At 44.0% G+C, this 17,511-nt stretch overlaps 9 pseudogenes; all 9 read right to left on the bottom strand.

Moving 5' to 3' along the window:
- Positions 1-93: 93 nt before the first annotated feature.
- LOC143943118 (5S ribosomal RNA) lies at positions 94-212 on the bottom strand (annotated as a pseudogene).
- A 108-nt stretch (positions 213-320) lies between these two features.
- Positions 321-439, bottom strand: LOC143954023 (5S ribosomal RNA; annotated as a pseudogene).
- Positions 440-548: 109 nt separating this feature from the next.
- On the bottom strand, positions 549-667 carry LOC143953604 (5S ribosomal RNA; annotated as a pseudogene).
- Positions 668-1,000: 333 nt separating this feature from the next.
- On the bottom strand, positions 1,001-1,119 carry LOC143949635 (5S ribosomal RNA; annotated as a pseudogene).
- Positions 1,120-1,228: 109 nt separating this feature from the next.
- On the bottom strand, positions 1,229-1,347 carry LOC143946807 (5S ribosomal RNA; annotated as a pseudogene).
- Positions 1,348-1,454: 107 nt separating this feature from the next.
- On the bottom strand, positions 1,455-1,573 carry LOC143944347 (5S ribosomal RNA; annotated as a pseudogene).
- A 108-nt stretch (positions 1,574-1,681) lies between these two features.
- LOC143943281 (5S ribosomal RNA) lies at positions 1,682-1,800 on the bottom strand (annotated as a pseudogene).
- A 107-nt stretch (positions 1,801-1,907) lies between these two features.
- Positions 1,908-2,026, bottom strand: LOC143955763 (5S ribosomal RNA; annotated as a pseudogene).
- A 108-nt stretch (positions 2,027-2,134) lies between these two features.
- Positions 2,135-2,253, bottom strand: LOC143948332 (5S ribosomal RNA; annotated as a pseudogene).
- Positions 2,254-17,511: the final 15,258 nt, after the last annotated feature.

Genomic DNA, 17,511 nt, shown 5'->3' with positions numbered 1-17,511 from the left:
TCCCAACCCTCTTGACAAATGCCAAGATGGTCACCTCAGCAAACAAGCAGAAACATAAAACAGGTCGTCGACGCCAACAACATATTATAAAACTGCCTACCGCACCTGATATTCCCAGGTGATCTCCCATCCAGGTACTAAATAGGCCCGACCCTGCTTAGCATCCAAAATCAGACGAGATCGGGCTTATTCAGGGTGATGTGGCCGTAGGCGATCTTGCTGGCCAGTCTCAACCCTCTTGAGAAACGCCAAGATGGTCACCTCGGCAAACAAGCAGAAAAAAAAAACAGGTCGTCAACGCCAACAACATATTTAAAAAAAGCCTACGGCACCTGGTATTCCCAGGCGGTCTCCCATCCAGGTACTAACCAGGCCTGACCCTGTTTAGCATCCGATATCAGACGAGATCGGGCGCATTTAGGGTGATGTGGCCGTAGGCAATCTTGCTGGCCACTCTCAACCCTCTTGACAAACGCCAAGATGGTCACCTCGGCAAACAAGCAGAAAAATAAAACAGGTCGTCGACGCCACCAACAAATAAAAAAAAAAGCCTACTGCACCTGGTATTCCCAGGCGGTTTCCCATCCAGGTACTAACCAGGCCCGACCCTGCTCAGCATCTGAGATCAGACGAGATCAGGTGCATTCAGGGTGATGTGGGTGTGGGCGATCTTGGTGTCCACCCTCAACCCTCTTGACAAACGCCAAGATGGTCAACTCAGCAAACAACAGAAAAATAAAACAGGTCATCGACGCCAACAACATATTAAAAAAAGCCTATGGCACCTAGTACTCCCAGGCGGTCTTCCATCCAGGTTCTAACCAGGCCTGACCCTTTTTAGCATCCGAGATCAGCCGAGATCAAAGGCATTTAGGGTGATGTGGCCATAGGCAATCTTGCTGGCCATTCTCAACCCTCTTGACAAACACCAAGATGGTCACCTTGGACAACAAGCAGAAAAATAAAACAGGTCGTCGACGCCAACAACATATTAAAAAAAAGCCTGCGGTACCAGGTTTTTCCAGGTGGTCTCCAATCCAGGTACTAACCAGGCACGACCCTGCTCAGCATCCGAGATCAGACAAGATCGGGCGCATTCAGGGTGATGTGGCTGTAGGCGATCTTGCTGACCACTCTCAACCCTATTGACAAATGCCAAGATGGTCACCTCAGCAAACAAGCAGAAAAATAAAACAGGTCGTCGATGCCAACAACAAATAAAAAAAAAAGCCTACGGCACCTGGTATTCCCAGGCGGAATCGCATCCAGGAACTAACCAGGCCCAACCCTGCTTAGCATCCGAGATCAGACTAAATTGGGCGCATTCAGGGTGATGTGGCCGTTGGCAATCTTGCTGGCCACTCTCAACCTTCTTGACAAACGCCAAGATGGTCAACTCGGCAAACAAGCAGAAAAATAAAAAAGGTCGTCGACGCCAACAACATATTAAAAAAAGCCTACGGCACCTGGTACTCCTAGGCGGTCTTCCATCCTGGTACTAACCAGACATGACCCTGCTTAGCATCCGAGATCAGATGAGATGGGGCGCATTCAGGGTGATGTGTCCATAGGCGATCTTGCTGGCCACTCTCAACCCTATTGACAAATGCCAAGATGGTCACCTCAGCAAACAAGCAGAAAAATAAAACAGGTCGTCGACGCCAACAACATATAAAAAACCTGCCTACGGTACCTGGTATTCCCAGGCGGTCTCCAATCCAGGTACTAACCAGGCCCGGCCCTTCTTAGCATCCAAGATCAGACGAGATTGGGCGCATTCAGGGTGATGTGGCAGTAGATGATCTTGCTGGCCACTCTGAACGCTCTTGACAAACGCCAAGATGGTCACCTCGGCAAACAAGCAGAAAAATAAAACAGGTCGTTGACGCCAACAACATATTAAAAAAAGTCTACGGCTCCTGGTATTCCCAGGCGGTCTCCCATCCAGGTACTAACCAGGCCCGACCCTACTTAGCATCTGAGATCAGATGAGCTCAGGCTCATTCAGGGTTATGTGGCCGTAGGCGATTTTGCTGGCCACTCTCAACCCTGTTGAAAAACGCCAAGATGGTCACCTCGGCAAACAAGCAGAAAAATAAAACAGTTCGTTGATGCCAACAACTTATTAAAAAAAAGCCTACGACACCTGGTATTCCCAGGCGGTCTTCCTTCCAGGTACTAACCAGGCCCGACCTGGCTTAGCATCCGAGATCAGACGAGATCAGGAGCATTCAGGGTGATGTGGCCGTAGGCGATCTTGCTGGCCGCTCTCAACCCTCTTAACAAACGCCTAGAGTCCTAGAGCAAAGGCATTGTGTAAGGTGGATCCCACAGCCGTCAAGTGGCACATTGAAGAGGTCATGACATGCACTTCGGTAGTAGAAAGAGAGGAGGAAAACAAAAATAAAAATAAAGACAGTAAACAGTAGGCTAACAGTGCCTTAAAGACTTTCCGGAACTCGGATGGGGATCTAGTCCAATCCATCCCGGGGGCAAGAGAGGAAGTGCACTGCAGTGTCTTAAACTTCTCAGCAGCAAGAACTACCGCCACACATGGTTCCAGAAACATAACCAAAGTCAGACAGATATTTAGTTACCTTCGCCTTGTCATGATGGAAGTGGGGAGAAAAAGTGTGATGAGTCACAGGGGATAGTGTTCAGGGTAAGCTCCTCAGTGAGTTTCACCACGCCTGGTGTGAGCTGCACGGATAGATTGTTCCTCGCGGTCCAGCCATTGCATGGCCATAGATGGAGTATCAAAAAACTGCACAGAGCCTAGAGCCTCGACTCGTAGCCGAGAATGATACAACATAGCATCGCTTGACATCTGTAAATTTAGCAGGTTTTTTCTGTAAATCAGCGGAGGAGTCCGGGAAAAGAGAGATCTTATTATTCTCCAACTTCAGGTTGGCTGGTTTTATCCTGGCATTAAGAAGAATTACATCTCTGTCCTTAGAATTGAGGAGCTTGAAGAGGAAAGCTCCAGGAGGAGCCCCCGGTGGCAGTGGTCTGGCCGGGACCCGGTTTGCACATTCCACCGAAAACATGGGGGAAAACACTTCTCTACCAAAGGCGTTGGTAAGCCATCTTTCAATAAACTCCACCGGGTTCTTCCCCTCCATGCGTTCTGGTATTCCTATGGCCCTCACATTAATCCTTCTCATTCTATTCTCCATGTCATCTAAACGGGCGACATGTTGTGAGAGCAGGTGATTGTTGTAAGTAAGGTCATTCTGCATGGGCGCCATGTCATCCTCTAGGGAGCTCACTCTCCCCTCCAGTGCAAAGGTCCTTTCCCTGAGTTTTTGTGTGTCATGGCGCAGGAAAGTAATTTCCGCCTTAACCCCTTTTATCTCAGTAGTAAGGGCTGCTATGGAGACATTGCAGGAGTTCACTACCGTGAAAATGTCCCGTAACATAGGTTCCCCTTAACTGTCAGGGCTGCTCCAGGATAAAGGCCCAACTGAGTCTTTTTTGGAGTACTCACTGTGTCCCATGGTAGTATCACGCCATGCAAATCCTACAGCAGCATCGTGTCATCTGCTTCCGAGGTACCTCCAGGCAACTCCTCTGCAGTACCGGAGAAGATGGCTAGATCCGAGGAGAGCGGCTTGGAGAACAGCTTTGCAGCCGCCTCCCTGTGTATGTCCTTCGTGGAGCGCTGCGAGGCGGCACCATTTTGGCCCATGAGGGTCGCCGAGCGGGATGGATTTTGCCGCTTCATGGCGGATGTCTGGCTCCCGGAGGGCATGGCACGCCTCTGTCAGAGTCAGCGAGGCTTCCGGGCACCATTCAGTGGGTCTTAGGGCAGAGTGGAGCGGGCTCCCATGATATTGTAATGGAGTTTCGGTGGAGCTGTCTGAGTGTGCGTCTGGCAACATCCGATGCCTGGCCACACCCCTTTCCCTCTCTCTTTCACTCCCATTTTCCTTCTTTCTCTCTTTCTTTCTCTCTTTCTTTCTTTCCTTCTTTATTTCCTTCTTTCTTCCTTCTTTTTTCTCCTTTCTTTCTCCTTTTCATTCCTTTTCTTCTTCCTTTCTCTGCTTTTCTTTCTTTCCTTCTCTCCCGTACATTTTCTTTCTTTCTTTCCCTCGTTCTTTCTTTCATTCCTTCCTTCTCTCTCTTCCTCCCTTTTTCTTTTCTTTCTTTCATTCTTTCTTTTCTTCTTTCTTTAGTTCTTTTTTATTTATTTATTTGTTTCTTTCCTTCTCTCTCGCTCCCATTTTCTTTCTTTCTTTCATTCTTTCTTTCTTTTGTTTGTTTGTTTCTTTCTCTCTCCGTTTTTCTTTCTCTCTTTATTTAATTATTTTTTACTTGTCTCCCTCCATTTTTCTTCTTTCTTTCTTTCTTTCTTTCTTTCTTTCTTTCTTTCTTTCTTTCTTTCTTTCTTTCTGTCTTTCTTTCTTTCCTGCTTTCTTTCTTTCTGTCTCCCTTCCTTTTCCTCTTTCTTTCCTTCTATCTTTTTTTATTCTTCTTTTGTTCTTTCTTTCTTTCCCCATTTCTTTCCTTCTCTCCCTCCCTTTTTCCAACTCCCTTTTCTTCTTTCTTTATTTCTTTCCTTCTCTCTCTCTCCCCTTTTCTTTTTTCTTTCATTCTTTACTTCTCTCTCCCCCTCCCTTTCTTTCTATTCTTCTTTCTTTCTTTCTTTCTTTCTTTCTTTCTTTCCTTCTTTCTTTATTTGTTTCCTTCTCCCTCCCTTACTTTTTCTTGCTTTCTTTCCTTCTCTACAGCTCATTTTCTTTCTTTCTTTCTTTCTTTCTTTCTTTCTTTCTTTCTTTCTTTCTTTCTTTCTTTCTTTCTTTCTTTCTTTTTATCCTTCCTTCCTTCCATCTCGCCCTCCCTCTTTCTTTCTTTCTTTCTTTCTTTCTTTTTTTACAATTTCTTTATTTTTTCTCCTTTTTTTCATATAAATAAGAATGGAAATTTACATAAACAGTCTTTCTAAATGTCATACATTGAATTTCCATATTCATACATAATTTAAAAAAACATAACAATTCATTCTATTTCCTTTGCCTCTTGCTTCCCTTATAGTATAATATGTAAATCCAAGACAAAAAGCTAAGTTGGTGGTAATGTATGGGGACGACGTTGAGGAAACTCCTCCCTCTGAGTTCGGTCCCACATAACCTAGGTCTGGTCCTGGGTTGGCGCTATTCCCAGCCAGGCCAAAGTTTTATTGTTATCTTCTTCTTTCTCATGTCCCCCCTTTATTTCCATCCTTGTTATTCCCAAAGAAAGAAAAAAAAAACAACCACCCCCCTCAACACCCCCACAGACCAAGAAGGGGAGGGGGAGAGGGGAAGTTCTCATCTCCTTCCCCTATATCTCCCCCTCCTCCCCCTTAAAACGCATCAATCTGTCTCTTTCCCTCCTCCGAAGAGATATAAAGATTCCATGGTGTCCATGTTTCTAATTAGGTTTTTCTTCTTTTCCTAGCTGTCCATATTAGGTCTTCCATCCTGTTCACCTCCTCAACTTTCTTAAGCCACATTGCTCACACTAGGAGGTTGTGTCTGTTTCCACCTAAGTGTTATACATGCCTTGGCTGTGTTTACCAAGTGACACAGGATGGAATTCCTATATATTTTCCCCGGGATCTCTGACAAATGCAAGAGGAATGCTGCTGGGTCCTCCCGTATTTCTACTTCACTAAATTTTTGAATAATCGCTCGTACGTCCTTCCAATATTTCTCAATTTTTGGGCATGACCAAAATATATGTAGAAAATTTCGCACTTCTTTCTGGCACCTCCAACACTTACTTGATGTATGGGGAAATATTTTTGAAGTTTTTCTGGTGTTCTGTACCATTGTGAAATGATTTTATAATTAGTTTCTTGTAGTTTTGTACATGTTGCTGTTTTAAAGATAGATTGTTATCATGTTTTTCTTCTGCTCCTCGGAAAAAGTCCTTCCTAGGTCTATTTCCCAAAGAAGGGTAGCTGAAAATTTTCTAATGGTTTAGTCAATAGCGCGTACATTTTAGAAATTACATGTGTAATTGGCTCCTTTTCCATACAGAGTTTCTCAAATGGCGTATAGCCACGATCTAATAACTCTGGCGCTATCTCTGTACTGAACTGCTATTGTACTGCTATTTTTACTGACTAAAAATGTCCTAGTTGTGCCGCCTGCCAGAAATCTAATTGAAAGGGACCTTTTCTATCCATCATCTCCTGCATTGTTGGCCATTTGCCCATTTTTATGAAATGCGAGGCTTGATATATTCCTTTTTTAATCAGTTTGTCGAAAGGTCCTTTCTGTATACCTGGTATGAATCGAGGATTACCTAATATAGGGACTAGGGGGTAATTCTGTGTCGATATATTATTCTTAACTAAAAGATTGTAACATGTCTGTAGTGTGGGTCCTATTGTAGGATGTAACTTCGTATCCAATGTCAGGTTTCTATAGCACCAAGGTGCTCTATGTAATAGCTCCCTACATTGTGCTTGCTCTAAATTTACCCATATTTTCTGGTCTCCATGTCGACACCAGTCCAACAGTTGGCCTAAATGTATTGCCTGATAATATTTATATATGTCCGGTGTTGCCAGTCCCCCGTATTGTTTCGGTAATGTTAATAGTGTCCTCCTTATCCTTGGTTGCTTATCTGCCCATATAAATTTCATGAATAATGTTTGTATAGTTCTAAAAAATATCCTTGGCATTAGAATTGGGATTGCCTGGAGGAGCTACAGGAGTTTTGGCAGAATATTCATCTTAGTTATATTATTTCTTCCAAACCAGGAGTGTATTCCCCTATGCCATCTCTCCAGACATCCACGTACCATCTTCAATGCCAGCACAAAATTAAATTCATATATTTTATTGGGGTCTGTTGCAATCATTATTCCTAAATATTTCAGGCCTTGATCCATCCATTTAAATTTCTAATTTCATTTTATTAATCTCATCATTTTCTCTGGGACTGCTATCATCAAGGCTTCTGACTTGAAACAGTTTATTTTAAAGTAGGATAGTATACTGTATGCCTCAATTTCCTTAAATAGATTTGGGAGCGAAATTGTCGGATTTGTCACTGTAAAAAGCATATCATCTGCATATGCTGTCACTTTATTATGAATTCCTCCTATAGTTATTCCTTGGATATCCCTGTTAAGCCTTACTCTGCATAATAGTGGTTCAAGGGTCAACGCGAATAACAAAGGGGACAGTGGACATCCCTGTCTGGTCCCATTTGTTATTGGAAAAGATAAAGATACCACTCCGTTTACTCTTACTTGAGCTGTAGGTTTTTCATACAAACTTGCTATCCAGCCTATCATTTTCCCCCCTAACTTTATATGTCGGAGTACCGAGAACATGAACCCCCACCCTACCAGGTCAAAAGCCTTCTCTGCATCTGTTCCTAAAAATATGCAGGGGGTCTTGGTGGAGTTGGCTGTATGCATTAAGTTTAAGGCCTTGATAGTATTGTCTCTTGATTCTCTTGTTGGAACAAATCCCACTTGGCAGTGGCGGAACTACCGCCATAGCGACCCATGCGGGCGCTATGGGGCCCGCAGCCGATCGAGGGCCCGGTGAGTGGCTTTGCTGCGCGGGTGCGGGCCGCACCGGGTGACACCCGCCAGCGGGGTGACACCCTTGAGTAGCGGCAGCCGCACCACTAGCACCTGTGCCTTCGGTGCTCGAGCGCAGGCTGAGGGACGCAGCAGCGTGGACCTAAGCCACCTCCCCTCCTCTCTGTTTACATGCACAGAGGAGGAGGAGCCTGCGCTCGAGCCTCGAGGAACACACACCGCTGTATGTGGAGAATGTCAGCGCTGTTGTGAGGTATGTAAGGGGGGGGTCTGCTCTGCACTACTGAGGGGGGGGGGTCTGCTCTGCACTACTAGGAGGGTCTGCTCTGCACTACTGAGGGGGGGGGGTCTGCTCTGCACTACTGAGGGGGGGTCTGCTCTGTACTACTGAGGGGGGGGGTCTGCTCTGCACTACTGAGGGGGGGGGGTCTGCTCTGCACTACTAGGAGGGTCTGCTCTGCACTACTGAGGGGGGGTCTGCTCTGCACTACTGAGGGGGGGGGTCTGCTCTGCACTACTGAGGGGGGGGTCTGCTCTGCACTACTGAGGGGGTCTGCTCTGCACTACTGAGGGGGGGGGTCTGCTCTGCACTACTAGGAGGGTCTGCTCTGCACTACTGAGGGGGGTCTGCTCTGCACTACTGAGGGGGGGGGTCTGCTCTGCACTACTGAGGGGGGGGTCTGCTCTGTACTACTGAGGGGGGGTCTGCTCTGCACTACTGAGGGGGGGGGGGTCTGCTCTGCACTACTAGGAGGGTCTGCTCTGCACTACTGAGGGGGGGTCTGCTCTGCACTACTGAGGGGGGGGGTCTGCTCTGCACTACTGAGGGGGGGGGGTCTGCTCTGCACTACTGAGGGGGGGTCTGCTCTGCACTACTGAGGGGGGGTCTGCTCTGCACTACTGGGGGGGGTCTGCTCTGCACTACTGGGGGGGGGGTCTGCTCTGCACTACTGAGGGGGTCTGCTCTGCACTACTGAGGGGGGGGTCTGCTCTGCACTACTGAGGGGGGATCTGCTCTGCACTACCGAGGGGGGATTTGCTCTGCACTACCGAGGGGGGATCTGCTCTGCACTACCGAGGGGTATCTGCTCTGCACTACCAAGGGGGGATCTGCTCTGCACTACCGAGGGGGGGTGTGGGTACTAAGGGGGATGTCTGCATTGGTGGGGGGTCTGTACTGATGGGGGGTGTCTGCACTGAGGGGGGGTCTGTAATGGGGGGTGTCTGTACTGCTGGGGGGGTCTGCACAGAGGTGGGGAGTGTCTGTACTGATGGGGGGGTCTGCACTAAGTGGGTTGTATGTACTAAGGGGGGTGTCTGCACTGCTGGGGGGTCGGTACTACTGAGGGGGTCTGCACTGAGAGGGGTGGGTTTGCACTGCTGGGGATGTCCTGCACTGAGGGTGGTGTCTGATGGGGATATGCATGTGTGTCCTTCAGGGGCTGCATACAGTATACTGCATACTTTGTTGGATGAAATTAATATAAGCTGTTTCCTGGGTACTGTGCTACATGAGTGTGGTAATCTGTTGTTCAATGGCATTAGTTCATTTTTTTTTGTGGGGGGGGGCCCATGCAACATTTTGCTATGGGGCCCTGTGATTTCTAGTTACGCCCCTGCCACTTGGTCTTTGTGAATCAAAGAGGGCAAATACTGTTGTATCCTCAAGGCTATTATTTTACTGAATATTTTCATATCCGCAATCAGCAAAGATATTGGCCTATAACTTCCACATTGTTTCGGGTCTTTGCCTTCTTTCTGTATCACTGTAATTGTAGCTTTAGCTGTTTCTGAGTGGAAAGTCGATATGTCTCCTATTTCATTGAACAATTTAACCATATATGGGCATAATTCCGGCATAAGCATCTTATAATACTGGGCTGAAAATCCATCTGGGCCAGGTGCTTTCCCACTTTTTACCTGTTTTTTTTTTTCTTTTTATTTATTTATTTATTTATATATTATTGCCACGTCAGTGAATTCTCTAGAGGGACGTGTAATCAACTTTTTGTTCATCACTGTCTCCTTTCGTCTTCACATCATTGTAGCATCTCATTATATATCAGAAATTATCAATAACAATTAAATTAGATATTTTTCCCTTATTAAATTCATATCTTTTATTCATCGTACACCTCTTTATTATTTCCCTTCCCATTACCTTTCCCCCCCCCCTCCTTTCCCAAGTTAAATGTCAGCGTTTTCCCGTCTCCTCCTATCCTCCTCCCATATTGGTCTAATATGGTCTTAAATATTCTGCGTAACTCCAATCCTTCTTAAAATCTTTCCAACATTCCCATTTTTTTATTACTGCTTCTCTTTTATTATCTTCTCCACTACTCAACTTTTCCATCTTTTATACCTCATCAACTGCATCTACCCACTCCCACATCGTTGGACTTTCCACCTCCTGCCACTTTTTAGGGATCAATTTCTTCGCTGCGTTAAGGAGGTGTGGGATAATAGTTTCTTGATATTGTTTTTCGTTACTCTTTGTTCCGTGGAGAAGTACGATCCAAGGATCCGCCTTCATGCTTATTTTAGTTATTTCTCTTATCTATTGCAAGATCTTTCCCCAATAGATTTTGATTTTTGGGCATCCCCACCAGAGATGGGCCATTGTGCCTGTGGTTTTACAGCCCCTCCAACATTCTGCCGATCTTCCCTGTTGGTATTTTGCAGTCTTATCCGGCGTGTTGTACCATCTAGTTAGGCACTCATAGTTCATTTCGGCTGTTTTACTGTCTATTGCCGAGCAATGTGTTAATCTTAACCCTTTCCCGCCGAGCGTACGCAGATGTGCGTACTCGGCTTCCGGGGGGTATACCGGGATGATGCCCGCACCTGCAGGCATCATCCCGGTAACGTTTTGTTCAGCGGGCGATTGGCTATCCGGCCATAACAACCGATGCGGCTAAAAGCCGCTCGGCTGTTATGCCGGAGGAGCGGGAGGGGACGTCCCCCCTCCCGCCGCCTCCCGCCGCTGTTACCGGTGCTCCCGCTCGATCGGGAGCACCGATTCCTGCTGCGATGCCTCCGGCCGCTGGGGAGGAACTGGAACGAAGCTGTAATCGGCTTCGTTCCAGTCTCCTCATAGTAAACATGGAAGCGACGTCATGACGTCACTTCCCGTTTACTCGGCTGCCAATGGCGCCGGTTTTAAAAAAATATCCGGTATTCAGAATCGCCGTTTTCGGTGATCTGAATACACTGAAGTGTAAAGGAGGGGTGGGGGGTCTTTTAGACCCCCGATCCCTCCATAAAGAGTACCTGTCACCGCCTATTACTGTCACAAGGGATGTTTACATTCCTTGTGACAGCAATAAAAGTGATCACATTTATTTTATTTTTTTTAAACAATTTAGTCATTTTAAAATAAATTAAATAAATTAAAAAAAAAAAAAAAAAATTTTTTAAAGCGCCCGCCGTCCCCGCGAGCTCGCAAAGCAAAGAAAGCGCATACGGAAGTCGCGCCCGCGTATGTAAACGGTGTTCAAATCACACATGTGAGGTATCGCCGCTATCGTCAGAGCAAGAGTAATAATTCTAGCACTAGACCTCCTCTGTAACACTAACCTGGTAACCGTAAAAGATGTTTAAAGCGTCGCCTATTGAGATTTTTAGGTACCGTACTTTGTCGTCAATCCACAAGTGCGTGCAATTATAAAGTGTGACATGTTTGGTATCTATTTACTCGGCGTAACATTATCTTTCACATTATGCAAAAAAAATGGGATAATTTTACTGTTTTTTTTTTTTAATTCATGAAAGTGTCCCTTTTCCCAAAAAGTTGCATTTAAAACACTGCTGCGCAAATACCGTGTGACATAAAATATTGCAACAATCGCCGTTTTATTCTCTAGAGTCTCTGTTAAAAAAATATATGTAATGTTTGGGGGTTCCAAGTAATTTTCTAGTAGAAAATATGGATTTTAACTTGTAAACACCAAATTCCAAAAATAGGCTTAGTCATGAAAGGGTTAATATTTTGCTTATTGTGTCTTTATCCCTCTGTGTTCCTAATTCCTTTTCCCACTTTTTGATATATGGCGGGGTCTCCAGCTCTCCCACCGACATCAACAGTCCATACATCCTGGATACAATTCCTTTAGAGTTGTCTGTTGTACAGAGTCGCTCCAACATGGTCAGCTCCTCTCCGGATCTTATTGGTTGAGGTAAGCTTCCAATAAAATGGGCCAGCTGGAGATACCGCCATTCGCACATTACCATTAAGCCCTTATGTGCTAATTCCCTTAGTGTTATAAGTTTCCCTTCTTTCATAATATCTTTTATTTGTATTTTTTCTTTTTTTATCCAATTACCTCCTATTTCCTTTTTCCCGGGGGGAAAAAACTCTTTTTCCTTCAGTGCTATAAACGGTGAATTAAAGTGCCCATTTAATTTTTTGTACACCCCATCCCAAATTTTTAATGCTATTCATGTCAGCTCATTTGTGTTCGCATCCAAAACCCTAAATTTTGGAGGGTTCCATACTATTTTATCTAATTGTGCCTTACTATATGTGTATTCTAGGTGTATCCACCTTTTCTCATTTCCTGTCTCGCCCCCCCAATCGACAATTCTAGACAGCACTATTGCCTTATAATAGTTGTATATATCCAGGACTGCAAGCCCCCCACGCTTTTTTCCCTGTTTTAATATTGAATAGGAAATCCTTGGTTTTTTATTCTTCCAAATAAATTTAAGCAATAAGGATTTCAACTTTGAAAAATAACCAGCAGGGATTTCAATAGGCATCATCTGGAATTTGTATAAGATCTTTGGGAGGATAAACATCTTTAATGCGTTTATTCGTCCCAGCCATGATAATGGACTATTACCAAGTCTTCCAAGTTCTTTTTTAATTTCGTTTAATAGTGGGATGTAATTTAGTTGATATACAGTGGTGTGAAAAAGTGTTTGCCCCCTTCCTCATTTCCTGTTCCTTTGCATGTTTGTCACACTTAAGTGTTTCGGAACATCAAACCAATTTAAACAATAGTCAAGGACAACACAAGTAAACACAAAATGCAATTTGTAAATGAAGGTGTTTATTATTAAAGGTGAAAAAAAAATCCAAACCACCATGGCCCTGTGTGAAAAAGTGATTGCCCCCTAAACCTAATAACTTGTTGGGCCACCCTTAGCAGCAAAAACTGCAACCAAGCGTTTGCGATAACGTGCAGTGAGGGTTTTACAGCGTCCTGGAGGAATTTTGGCCCACTCATCTTTGCAGAATTGTCCTAATTCAGTTACATTAGAGGGTTTTCGAGCATGAACGGCCTTTTTAAGGTCATACCACAACATCTCAATAGGATTCAGGTCAGGACTTTGGCTAGGCCACTCCAAAGTCTTCATTTTGTTTTTCTTCAGCCATTCGGTGGTGGACTTGCTGCTGTGTTTAGGATCATTGTCCTGCTGCAGAACCCAAGTTCGTTTCAGCTTGAGTACACGAACAGATGGTCGGACATTCTCCTTCAGGATCTCTTGGTAGACAGCAGAATTCATAGTTCCTTTTATCACGGCAAGTCTTCCAGGTCCTGAAGCAGCAAAACAGCCCCAGACCATCACACTACAACCACCATATTTTACTGTTGGTATAATGTTCTTTTTATGAAATGCAGTGTTCCTTCTACGCCAGATATAATTGGATACACACCTTCCAAAGAGTTCCACTTTTGTCTCATCGGTCCAGAGAATGTTGTCCCAAAAGTCTTGGGGATCATCAAGATGTGTTGTGGAGAAATTGAGACGAGCTTTGATGTTCTTTTTGCTCAGCAGTGGTTTTCTCCTTGGAACTCTGCCATGCAGGCCATTTTTGCCCAGTCTTTTCCTGATGGTGGAGGCATGAACGCTGACCTTAACTGAGGCAAGTGAGGCCTGCAGTTCCTTGGACGTTGTTGTGGGGTCTTTTGTGACCTCTTGGATGAGTCGTCGCTGCGCTCTTGGGGTAATTTTGGGCGGCCGGCCACTCCTGGGAAGGTTCACCACTGTTCCATGTCTTCGCCATTTGTGGATAATGGCTCTCACTGTGGTTCGCTGGATTCCCAAAGCTTTTTAAATGGCTTTATAACCCTTTCCAGACTGATAGATCTCAATTACTTTCTTTCTCAATTGTTCCTGAATTTCTTTGGGTCTCGGCATGATGTGTAGCTTTTAAGGATCTTCTGGTGGACCTTACTTTGTCAAGCAGCTCCTATTAAAGTGATGCCTTGATTGTGAACAGGTGTGGCAATAATCAGGCCTGGGTGTGGCTAGAGAAATTGAACTCAGGTGTGGACAACCACAGTTATAGTATGTTTTAACAAGGGGGGCAATCACTTTTTCACACAGGGCCATGATGGTTTGGATTTTTTTTCACCTTTAATAATAAACACCTTCATTTACAAATTGCATTTTGTGTTTACTTGTGTTGTCCTTGACTATTGTTTAAATTGGTTTGATGTTCCGAAACACTTAAGTGTGACAAACATGCAAAGGAACAGGAAATGAGGAAGGGGGCAAACACTTTTTCACACCACTGTATCTTCTTTAAGGAATTTGCCAGTTTTATACCTAGGTATTTCAACCCTTTACTCCATGTATATTTGCATTCTTTTTGGATCTGTTGTACTTCTTGTTTACTAAGGTTGATGTTTAAAATTTCAGATTTTATTTGGTTAATTTTGAAATTCAACGATTCCCCATAATATTCCAGGGCCTTATTTAACTTGGGTAATGTGTTCTTAGGGTTGCTAATATAGAACAATACGTCATCTGCAAAGGCAGCCAATTTATGTACCTCTTTCCCCACTTCAATTCCTGTAATTTCCGGGTTATTTTGAATCGTAGAGAGTAATGGCTCTAACGATAATACAAATAAAAGGGGGGAAAGAGGGCACCCCTGTCTAGTCCCATTTTCCATCTCAAAGGGCAAGGAGAGAGACCCATTTATCTTTATAGTTGCTGTAGGGTGATAATATAATGTTTTGATCCATTGGATCATCCTTGGTCCAATTCCCATTTTTTCCAATGTCTGGAACATAAATCCCCAGTCCACCCTGTCGAAGGCCTTTTGAGCATCCGTCGACAGTAGAAGGACCGGGGATTATGTCTCCTCCCTCTGAGATAGCAACAGGAGAGTTCTCACCCCATTGTCCTTGCCTTCTCTCCCAGCTACGAACCCGACCTGGTCCGGATGAACCAGTGAATTCATCAATGTTTTAATTCTTCCTGCTAATATTTTAGCAAATAATTTAGTGTCTGCATTCAACAGCGAAATCGGTCTGTAGCTGGAACACATAGTCTTGTCCTTTCCCTCTTTTTGGATTACAGTAATTGAAGCTGTCAGTGCCACTTTGCTCATTTCATAATTTAGCCCTAACCCATTCATGTAATTACAAAGTCTAGGGATCAGAATATCTTTACATTTTTTATAGTAGTAAATTGTTAGTCCATCGGGTCCAGGGCTTTTCCCGGGGGCTGAATCTATCAATGCTTTATTTATTTCCTCCTCCGTAATGGGACTTTCTACGTTTTCTTTTTCATTTTCAGTAATCGTAGGTAATCTAGCATTGTTTAAGTATTCATCTATTTTCCTTATTTTTTTTCCTCTTATTTCCCTTTCCTTTTCCTTATTTTTTACTGCATAGAGTTGATTATAATAGATTCTAAATGATTCTGCTATTTCTTTTGTTGTATATACCATTGCCCCGTGCTCTGTTTAGATTTTCTCTATATAATTAATAGCTTTTTTCTTTTGAAGCATTTTAGCTAAATACTACCTGGTATCTTTCTTTGGCCAATTGATTATAGATTCTTTTGGTTTCCTGTTCCATTAGCTCTCGTAATTCTTCCCTTTTGGTCACTAATTGTTGAAACAGTTTTTTATCTGTGGGACTATTTTTATGTTGTTGCTCCATATTAAAAATTTCATCTCTCAGTTTTTGTTTCTGAATATTTTGTTCTTTTTTTTTCCTTCTTTTTACCTGTTTTATCGTGTTTGTACCTCATCTAGTGTGATTGGCGATTCCATCTTCTCCCGTGCAGTGCATGTCAGGCACGGCATTCCACTTGATATTTATTTATCTTTGTCTGATCTGATGCCCTCAAATTCAAATTATACAGTGAGGAGTAAAAATCGCCAAACACATCAGCAATCTGTTCTGGCATCCACACTTCTTCCCCATCTTTTTTCCTAATTGTAGGTATGTATGTCTTTGTTTGTATTTCCCGTAATGCTCTCGCCAATTGTTTTCCGCATTTATTGCCAGATTCATAACTACACTTACCTCCTATTTGGATTGCCATTTTAGCTCTGTACTGTAACAAATCTGTCACTTGCCTACATGTACTTATTAATTCTTGTTCAACTTCTAAATTCTGAGCATGTTTATGTCGGGCTTCTAGATGTTGCATTTTTGCTAAAAGTTCTGTTAACTTAATTTCCCTTTCCTTCTTAATCCTTGCTCCATGCTTAATCAGTACTCCCCTTATTACTGCCTTGTGCGTTTCCCAGATTGTTCCCAAGGAACTTTCTGGACCTTCATTCTCCTGAAAAAAGAATTTTATCTCCTTTCGAACGTCCTCCAGCACTAAGGGGTCTTGAAGGAGGCTCTCATTGAGTTTCCACATCCTGGGGGTTAAATGTTTTTTCCCCGTTAGATTATATTTTAAAAAGATTGGGGCATGGCCTGACCAGGTAATTAGACCAATAGTGTCTTCCTTAACTGAGAATAGTTGTTTATGCGGGATAAAAAATACATCTATCCGTGAGTACACTCTATGCGGACTAGAAAAAAAAGAGTAATCTCTTTCCTTGGGATGTAATAATCGCCATATATCTACCAGTTTTGCTTCTATTATTGCCTGAGATATCCACTTTCTTATTTTAGGTGTCACTGATGATGTCCCCGATGAGGTGTCTTCACTATGGATTAGTGGGATATTAAGGTCTCCCCCCATAATCAACTGTCCTTCTGCAAATTCCATAAGTTTATCAAATGTCTCTTTAACAAAAGAGTCTTGTTGTATATTGGGGGCATAATATGTTGCTAATGTTACTCCTACCCCTCCTTTACGAACAAATACCTTCCCTTTACATCTATCAAGGAATCTCTGTGATTCCATACTACTGTATTTGATATCATAATGGTTACTCCCTTAGTTTTGGAATCCAGATTGAATGCATGGTAAACCATTGGATAACCCGTATTCCTTAACAAAGGGAGATTATTTTCTCTGAAATGCGTTTCTTGAATAAATGCTACATCTATCTTCAGTCTCTTTAAATCATGGAATAACGTTCATCTTTTTTCAGGGACATTCAATCCCTTTACGTTCAAGGACATTATTTTTAAAGTTTCCATTTTTCTTCGGAGAGAGCGAAAGAAAGAAAAAAACAAAAGAAAAAAGAAAAAGAAAAGGGAAACCCCTTTAAATCCACCCCCTCCCACCCCCCTCCCGTCCAATTTCCTACTCCCTCCCTCCCTCACTACCTATCCCTGGGTTGGCCGTTTACCAACAGCCTCCCCACGAATCTCAAAGCTCTACTGCTTTTAACCACTCAGCTTCCGGACCCTCCGGACCAGTGGCGTAACTAGTCCTTCAGGGCCCCGATGCAGGAAACCATGGCGGGCCCCCCCCCCCCCCCCGACCTCCGGACAGGGCTCTTTTCTCCAAGCCTGATCGTGGAACACCAGGGCCCAGTCCCAAATGGGTGGCTGCATACAAAGGAACCGATTTAAAAAACATCAATTACAGCCACTGTGCCCATCAAACGCCACCACTGTACCATCAAATGCCACCACTGTACCATCAAATGTCACTACTGTGCCCATCAAACTCTGCCGCTGTGCCCAAATGCCACCGCTGTGCCCATCAAATGCCACCGCTGTGCCCATCAAATGCCGCCACTGTGCCCATCAAATGCTACCACTGTGCCCATCAAATGCTGCTACTGTGCCCATCAAATGCTGCTACTGTGC

This window comes from Lithobates pipiens, unplaced genomic scaffold, assembly GCF_037356315.1.
Source record: "Lithobates pipiens isolate NorthernLeopardFrog02 unplaced genomic scaffold, aLitPip1_a1.2 Scaffold_10, whole genome shotgun sequence".
NCBI lineage: Eukaryota > Metazoa > Chordata > Amphibia > Anura > Ranidae > Lithobates > Lithobates pipiens.
Note: the sequence above shows the minus strand (reverse complement) of the source record. Positions and strands in the feature narration are given on the sequence as shown.